Here is an 8,339-nt window from a genome sequence, read left to right as displayed (position 1 = left end):
ATTCTTTGGTAGTCTTCACCTCCTTGTCTTACCTCAGGCTATCTGCCTTAAGTATGAAGCTAGGTGTGGATTTTTCACAAAAGTTTTTATTTGTAGCTGAAGGATTTGACTTCTCTTCCCTAGTTTATTGAGTGTTTTTATCACGAAATAGTGGTGGATTTTGTCAAATGTGTTTTCTGCATGGGATCAATGTACAGAAATCTGTTGCATTTCTATACATTAATAATGAAACGGCAGAGGAGAACAAGGAATCAATCCCATTTATGCACCAAAACCCATAAGATACCTAGGAATAAACATAACCAAAGAAGTGAAAAACCTGTATTTTGAAAACTATATAGCACAGATGAAAGAAATTGAAGATGACACATGTAAATGGAGAGACAGTCCATGTTCATGGATTGGAAGGACAAATATTGTTAAAATGTCTATAATACCCAAGATAATCTACACATTTAATGCAATCTCTATCAAAATACCACCAGCATTTTTCACAGACCTGGAACAAACAATCCTAAAATTTGTATGGAATCACAAAAGACCCTAAATAGCTGAAGCAAGCTTGAAAAAGAAAAGCAAAGCTGGAGGCATCACAATTCTGGACTTCAAGTTATATTACCAAGTTGTAATGATCAAGAAAGTATGGAACTGTCATAAAAATAGACACATAGGTCAATAGAACAGAACAGAAAACCCGGAAATGAACTCACAACTATATGGTCAGTTAATCTTCAACAAAGCAGGAAAGAATTTCCGGTGGAAAAAGGACAGTCTCTTCAACAAATGGTGTTGGGAAAATTGGACAGCAATATGCAAAAGAATGAAACTGGACCACTTTCTTACACCATACACAAATATATATTCAAAATGGATTAAGGACCTAAATGTAAGAGAGGAAACCATCAAAATCCTAAAGGAGAACACAGGCAATAACCATTTTGACATTGGGTATAGCAACTTTTTTTTTTCAAAGAAAATAGGGAACAGTTAATGAATTTGCATGTTATCCTTGTACAGATGTCATGCTGAGCTTCTCTGTATCATTCCAATTTTAGTATATGTGCTGCTGAATCAAGCACAGCTGTAGCAACTTCTTACTAGATATGTCTTCTGAGGCAAGGGAAAAAAAAGCAAAGATGAACTTTGGGACTTCATCAAGATAAAAAGCTTCTCCACAGCAAAGGAAGCACTCAACAAAACTAAAAGGCAACCTACGGAATGAGAAGATATTTACAAATGACATCTGATATAGGGTTAGTATCCAAAATATAAAAAGAACTTAAAAACTCAATGCCCAAAAAACTAAACACACAAATAATTCAATTAAAAATGGGCAAAAGACATGAACAGACATTTCTCCAAAGAAGACATCCAGATGGCCAACAGACACAAGAAAAGATGTTCAACATCCCTCGTCATCAGGGAAATAGAAATCAAAACTACAATGAGATGTCACCTCACACCTGTCAGAATGACTAAAATTGACAACACAGGAAACAACAGGTTTTGGCAAGGATGTGAAGAAAGGGGAACCCTCTTGCACTGTTGGTAGGAATGCAAATTGGTGCAACCACTGTGGAAAACAGTATGAAGTTTCCTCAAAAAGTTAAAAATAGAACTACCTTTTAATCCAGCAGTTGCAGTACTAGGTATTTGCCCAATGAATACAAAAATATTAATTCAAAGAGATTACATGCATCCTGATGTTTATAGTAGCATTATCTACAATACTCAAAATAAAGATGTGGTATGGTCACACACACACACACACACACACACACACACACACACACACACACACTGGGACGTTACTCAACCACAAAAAAGAATGAAATCTTGCCATTTATGATGACATAGATGGAGTTAGGGAGTATTAGGCTAAGTGAACTAAGTCATTCAGAGAAAGGCAAATACCATATGATTTCACTCATGTGAGGAATTTAAGAAACAAAACAAATGAGCATAGGGAAGAGAGAGAGAGGCAAACCAAGAAGCAGATTCTTAACTACAGAGAACAAACTGATGGGTTCCCAGCGGGGAGGTGGGTGAGGACATGGGTTAGATAGGTAATGAGGATTAAGGAGTACACTTGTGATGATCATTGGGTGTTGTATATAAGTATTGAATCCCTTAATATATACTTGAAACAAATATTACACTGTATGTTTACTAATTGGAATTTAAATAAAAACTTTTAAAAAAGAAGATAAAGAAAAAAAGTTTTTTCCCCATCTATTGAGATGATTATGTGAATTTTGTTAGTTATTCTATTAATGTGGTGTATAGTCCTATTTATATTGCTGGGTAGATTTTATGTATTGCTGGTATACAGTTGCTAGTATCTTGTTGAGGATTTTTCACATCAGAGATATTAATCTGTAGTTTTCTTTCTTATGATGTATTTGGCTGATTTTGGTATCAGGAAATCATAGGATGAATTAAGAAGTGTTCTTTCTAATTTTACTTCGGAAAGATTTGTGCAGGACTTACGTTAATTCTTTAAATGTTTGGTATAATTCACCAGGGAAGGCATGTAGTCTTGGGCTTTTCTTTATAGAAGTTTTCTTGATTCCTAATTTCTTGATCTCTTTATTTGTTACAGATCTGTTCAGAATTTCAATTTCTTGAGTCAGTTTTAGTAGTTTGTATCTTTCTAGGGATTTATCCTTTTTCCTATGTTATATAATTTGTTGACATACAGTTGTTCACATTATGCTTTTATGTAATCCTTTTTATTTCTGTAAGGTAGGTAGTGATGTCCCCTCTTTCATTCCTGATTTTAGCAATATGAGTCCTCCCTCCCCCTCTCTCTCTTTTTTGTGGTTTGTTGAACTAAAGAACTGGTATAGTGATTTTGTTGATGTTTTCAAAGAGCTACCTTTTCACTTTATTGATTTTCCTTATTGTTTTTCTAATTGCTATTTCACAAATTTTTCCTCTATTCTTAATTTCTTTCCTTCTGCTTGCTTTGGACTTAGCATGCTATTCTTTGCTAGTTACCTGAGGTAGAAGATTATGTTATTGGTTTCTTCTATGTTACTGATATATATATGTATAGACATTTATAGCTATAAATTTCCTGCTAAGGACTTTAAGCTCTATATTCTGTAATTTTTGGTAAGCTGTATTTTCATGCATCTCAGAGTTTTTAAAATTTCCCTTGTGTTTTCTTTCTTTTTTTAAATTAAATTAAATTTTATTATGTTATGTTAGTCACAATACAGTACATCATTACTTTTTTTGGGGGGGTACATCATTACTTTTTGATATAGTGTTCCATGATTCATTGTTTTCATATAACACTCAGTACTCCATGCAGTATGCGCCCTCCTTAATACCCATCACCAGGTTTTTTTCTTTTTTGACCCATTTAGTGCTGTGCTATTTAATTATTTGCATTGAGAAAAATCTTTGTATTAGATTTACTGAAGAGTTGTAAAAATAGCCCATAGAGTTCCCATATACTCTTTTAAAAAAAAAACCAGCTTTATTCAAGTAAAATTGACATAAAAATTGTAAGATATTTGAAGTGTACATTGTGGTATTTTGATATACATATATATTGTGAAAGGATCCCCTTCATCATCTCACATATTTATCCTTTTTTTTTTTGGTAAGAGCATTTAAGTCCTACTCTCTTAGCTAATTTCAATTTATACAATACAGTGTTATCAACTATAGTCATCATGTTTTACATTAGACCCTCAGACCTTATTCATCTTATGGTTAAAAATTTGTACCCATTTACCAAACTTTCTCTGTTTCCACCACTCCCCTTCTGGCAACCACTTTTCTACCCTGTTTCTATGAGTTTGACTTTTTTTTTTTTTAATTCCACAATTAGGTGATACCATGCAATTGTCTTTCTCAGGCTTATTTCATGTAGCATAATGACTTTAAGATCCATTTATGTTGTCACAAATGGCAGGATTTCCTTCTTTCTCATGGCTAAATAATATTCTATATGTATGTATATATCCATCCATCCATCCATCCATTCATCCATCCATCCATCATCACATATTCTTTGTGCATTCATCCATTGATGGACACTTAGCTGTTTTCATATCTTGGCTACTGTAAATAATGCTGCAACATGGAAGTACAGATATCTCTTCAATATCTAGTTTTCATTTTCTTTGGATATATACCCAGAAGGGGGATTGCTGGATCATGGGGTAGTTCTGTTTTTAATTTTTGAGGAAACTCCTTATAATTTAACATATTATTTAACATAGTGGCTGCTTCAAATTACATTCCTACCAACAGTGTACATCTTCACCACAGTTTCCTCCATCCTTCCCAACACTTATTGTCTCATCTTTTTGATGATAGCCATTCTAATATGTGTGAGGTGTTATCTTATTTTTTTTTATAATTTTTTATTGTTATGTTAATCAGCACACATTACATCATTAGTTTTCAATGAAGTGTTCCATGATTCATTGTTCGTGCATAACACCCAGTGCTCCACGTAGAATGTGCCCTCTTTAATACCCATCACCAGGCTAACCCATCCCCCCACCCCCCTCCCCTCTAGAAGCCTCAGTTTGTTTTTCAGAGTCCGTCATCTCTCATCGTTCATCTCCCCCTCTGACTTACTCCCCTTCATTCTTCCCCTCCTGCTATCTTCTTCTTCTTTTTTTTCCCTTAACATATATTGCATTATTTGTTTCAGAAGTACAGATCTGTGATTCAACAGTCTTGCACAGTTCACAGCGCTCACCATAGCACATACCGTACCCAATGTCTATCACCCAGCCACCCCATCCCTCCCACCCCCACCATTCCAGCAACCCTCAGTTTGTTTCCTGATATTAAGAATTCTTCATATCAGTGAGGTCATATGATACATGTCTTTCTCTGATTGACTTACTTCACTCATAATAACACCCTCCAGTTCCATCCATGTCGTTGCAAATGGCAAGATCTCATTCTTTTTGATGGCTGCATAATATTCCATTGGGTATATATACCACTTCTTCTTTATCCATTCATCTGTCGATGGACATCTTGGTTCTTTCCACAGTTTGGCTATTGTGGACATTGCTGCTATAAACATTTGGGATGCACGTACCCCTTCGGATCCCTACATTTGTATCTTTGGGGTCAATATCCAGTAGTGCAATTGCTGGACCGTATGTTAGCTCTATTTTCAACTGTTTGAGGAACCTCCATACTGTTTTCCAGAGTGGTTGCACCAGCTTGCATTCCCACCAACAGCGTAGGAGGGTTCCCCTTTCTCCGCATCCCCGCCAACATCTGTCATTTCCTGATTGTTAATTTTAGCCACTCTGACTGGTGTGAGGTGGTATCTCATTGAGGTTTTGATTTGGGTTTCCCTGATGCCGAGTGATGTTGAGCAGTTTTTCATGTGCCTGTTGGCCATTTGGATGTCTTCTTTGGAAAAATGTCTGTTCATGTCTCCTGCCCATTTCTTGATTGGATTATTTGTTCTTTTGGTGTTGAGTTGGATAAGTTCTTTATAGATTTTGGATACTAGCTCTTTATCTGATATGTCATTTGCAAATATTTTCTCCCATTCTGTCAGTTGTCTTTTGGTTTTGTGGACTGTTTCTTTTGCTGTGCAAAAGCTTTTTATCTTGATGAAATCCCAATAGTTCATTTTTGCCCTGGGTTCCCTTGCCTTTGGCGATGTTTCTAGGAAGAAGTTGCTGCGGCGGAGGTCAAAGAGTTGCTGCCTGTGTTCTCCTTTAGGATTTTGATGGACTCCTGTCTCACGTTTAGGTCTTTCAACCATTTGGAGTCTATTTTTGTGTGTGGTGTAAGGAAATGATCCAGTTTCATTCTTCTGCATGTGGCTGTCCAATTTTCCCAACACCATTTGTTGAAGAGACTGTCTTTATTACTTTGGACATTCTTTCCTGCTTTGTCAAAGATAAGTTGACCATAGAGTTGAGGGTCCATTTCTGGGCTCTCTATTCTGTTCCATGGATCTATGTGTCTGTTTTTGTGCCAGTACTATACTGTCTTGATGATGACAGCTTTGTAATAGAGCTGGAAGTCCGGAATTGTGATGCCGCCAGCTTTGCTTTTCTTTTTCAACATTCCTCTGGCTATTCGGGGTCTTTTCGGGTTCCATACAAATCTTAGGATTATTTGTTCCATTTCTTTGAAAAAAGTGGATGGTATTTTGATGGGGATTGCATTGAATGTGTAGATTGCTCTAGGTAACATTGACATCTTCACAATGTTTGTTCTTCCAATCCATGAGCATGGAACGTTTTTCCATTTCTTTGTGTCTTCCTAAATTTCTTTCATGAGTATTTTATAGTTTTCTGGGTACAGATCCTTTGCCTCTTTGGTTGAATTTATTCCTAGAAATCTTATCGTTTTGCGTGCAATTATAAATGGGATCAACTCCTTGATTTGTCTCTCTTCTGTCTTCTTGTTGGTGTATAGAAATGCCACTAATTTCTGTGCATTGATTTTATATCCTGCTACTTTACTGAATTCCTGTATGAGTTCTAGCAGTTTTGAGGTGGAGTCTTTTGGGTTTTCCACATACCTTATCATATCATCTGCAAAGAGTGAGAGTTTGACTTCCTCTTTGCCAATTTGGATGCCTTTTATTTCTTTTTGTTGTCTGATTGCTGTGGCAAGGACTTCTATTACTATGTTGAATAGCAGTGGCGAGAGTGGACATCCCTGCCGCGTTCCTGACCTTAGGGGAAAAGCTCTCAGCTTTTCCCCATTGAGAATGATATTCGCTGTAGGTTTCTCATAGATGGCTTTTATGATACTGAGGTATGTACCCTCTATCAGTATACTCTGAAGAGTTTTGATCAAGAAAGGATGCTGTACTTTGTCAAATGCTTTTTCTGCATCTATTGAGAGGATCATAGGATTCTTGCTCTTTCTTTTGTTAATGTATTGTATCAAGTTGATTGATTTGCAGATGTTGAACCAACCTTGCAGCCCAGGGATAAATCCCACTTGGTCATCATGGTGAATAATTCTTTTAATGTACTGTTGGATCCTATTGGCTAGTATTTTGGTGAGAATTTTTGCATCCATGTTCATCAAGGATATTGGTCTGTAATTCTCCTTTTTGATGGGGTCTTTGTCTGGTTTTGGGATCAAGGTAATGGTGGCCTCATAAAATGAGTTTGGAAGTTTTCCTTCCATTTCTATTTTTTGTAACAGTTTCCAAAGAATAAGTATGAATTCTTCTTTAATTGTATGATATAATTCCTCTGGGAAGCCATCTGGCCCTGGGCTTTGTTTGTTGGGAGATTTTTGATGACTGCTTCAATTTCCTTAGTGGTTATATTTAGGTTTTCTATTTCTTCCTGGTTCAATTTTGGTAGTTGATACATCTCTAGGAATGTACCCATTTCTTCCAGGTTATCTAATTTGCTGGCATAGAGTTGCTCATAATATGTTCTTATCATTGTTTGTATTTCTTTGGTGTTGGTTGTGATCGCTCCTCTTTCGTTCATGATTTTGTTGATTTGGGTCATTTCTCTTTTCTTTTTGGTAAGTCTGGCCAGAGGTTTATCAATCTTGTTCATTCTTTCAAAGAACCAGCTCCTAGTTTCGTTGATCTGTTCTACTGTTGTTTTGGTTTCTATTTCGTTGATTTCTGCTCTGATCTTTATTATTTCTCTTCTCCTGTGGGGTTTAGGCTATATTTGTTGTTTTTTCTCCAGCTCCTTTAGGTGTAGGGTTAGGTTGTGTATTTGAGACCTTTCTTGTTTCTTGAGAAAGGCTTGTATTGCTATATACTTTCCTCTTAGGACTGCCTTTGCTGTATCCCAAAGATTTTGAACAGTTGTGTTTTCATTTTCATTGGTTTCCACGATTTTTTTAAAGTCTTCTTTAATTTCCTGGTTGACCCATTCATTCTTTATTAGGATGCTCTTTAGCCTCCATGTATTTGAGTTCTTCCCGACTTTCCTCTTGTGACTGAGTTCTAGTTTCAAAGCATTGTGGTCTGAAAATATGCAGGGAATAATCCCAATCTTTTGGTACCAGTTGAGACCTGATTTGTGACCTAGGATGTGATCAATTCTGGAGAAAGTTCCATGGGCACTAGAGAAGAATGTGTATTCCATTGCTTTGGGATGGAATGTTCTGAATATGTCTGTGAAGTCCATTGGGTCCAGTGTTTCATTTAAAGTCTTTATTTCCTTGTTGATCTTTTGCTTAGATGATCTGTCCACTTCAGTCAGGGGGGTGTTAAAGTCTCCCACTATTACTGTATTGTTGTCAATGTGTTTTTTTGCTTTTGTTATTAATTGGCTTATATAATTGGCTGCTCCCATGTTAGGGGCATAGATATTTACAATTGTTAGATCTTCTTGTTGGATAGACCC

At 36.3% G+C, this 8,339-nt stretch overlaps 1 non-coding gene across 1 annotated transcript; it reads right to left on the bottom strand.

Moving 5' to 3' along the window:
- Positions 1-972: 972 nt before the first annotated feature.
- Positions 973-1,079, bottom strand: LOC112821747 (U6 spliceosomal RNA). The gene has a single exon (XR_003207528.1). It is a non-coding gene; the product is annotated as a U6 spliceosomal RNA (small nuclear RNA).
- Positions 1,080-8,339: the final 7,260 nt, after the last annotated feature.

This window comes from Callorhinus ursinus, unplaced genomic scaffold (assembly GCF_003265705.2).
Source record: "Callorhinus ursinus isolate GAN/ISIS: 27379988/994484 unplaced genomic scaffold, GSC_fseal_2.0 scaffold10, whole genome shotgun sequence".
NCBI classification, from domain to species: Eukaryota; Metazoa; Chordata; class Mammalia; order Carnivora; family Otariidae; genus Callorhinus; species Callorhinus ursinus.
Note: the sequence above shows the minus strand (reverse complement) of the source record. Positions and strands in the feature narration are given on the sequence as shown.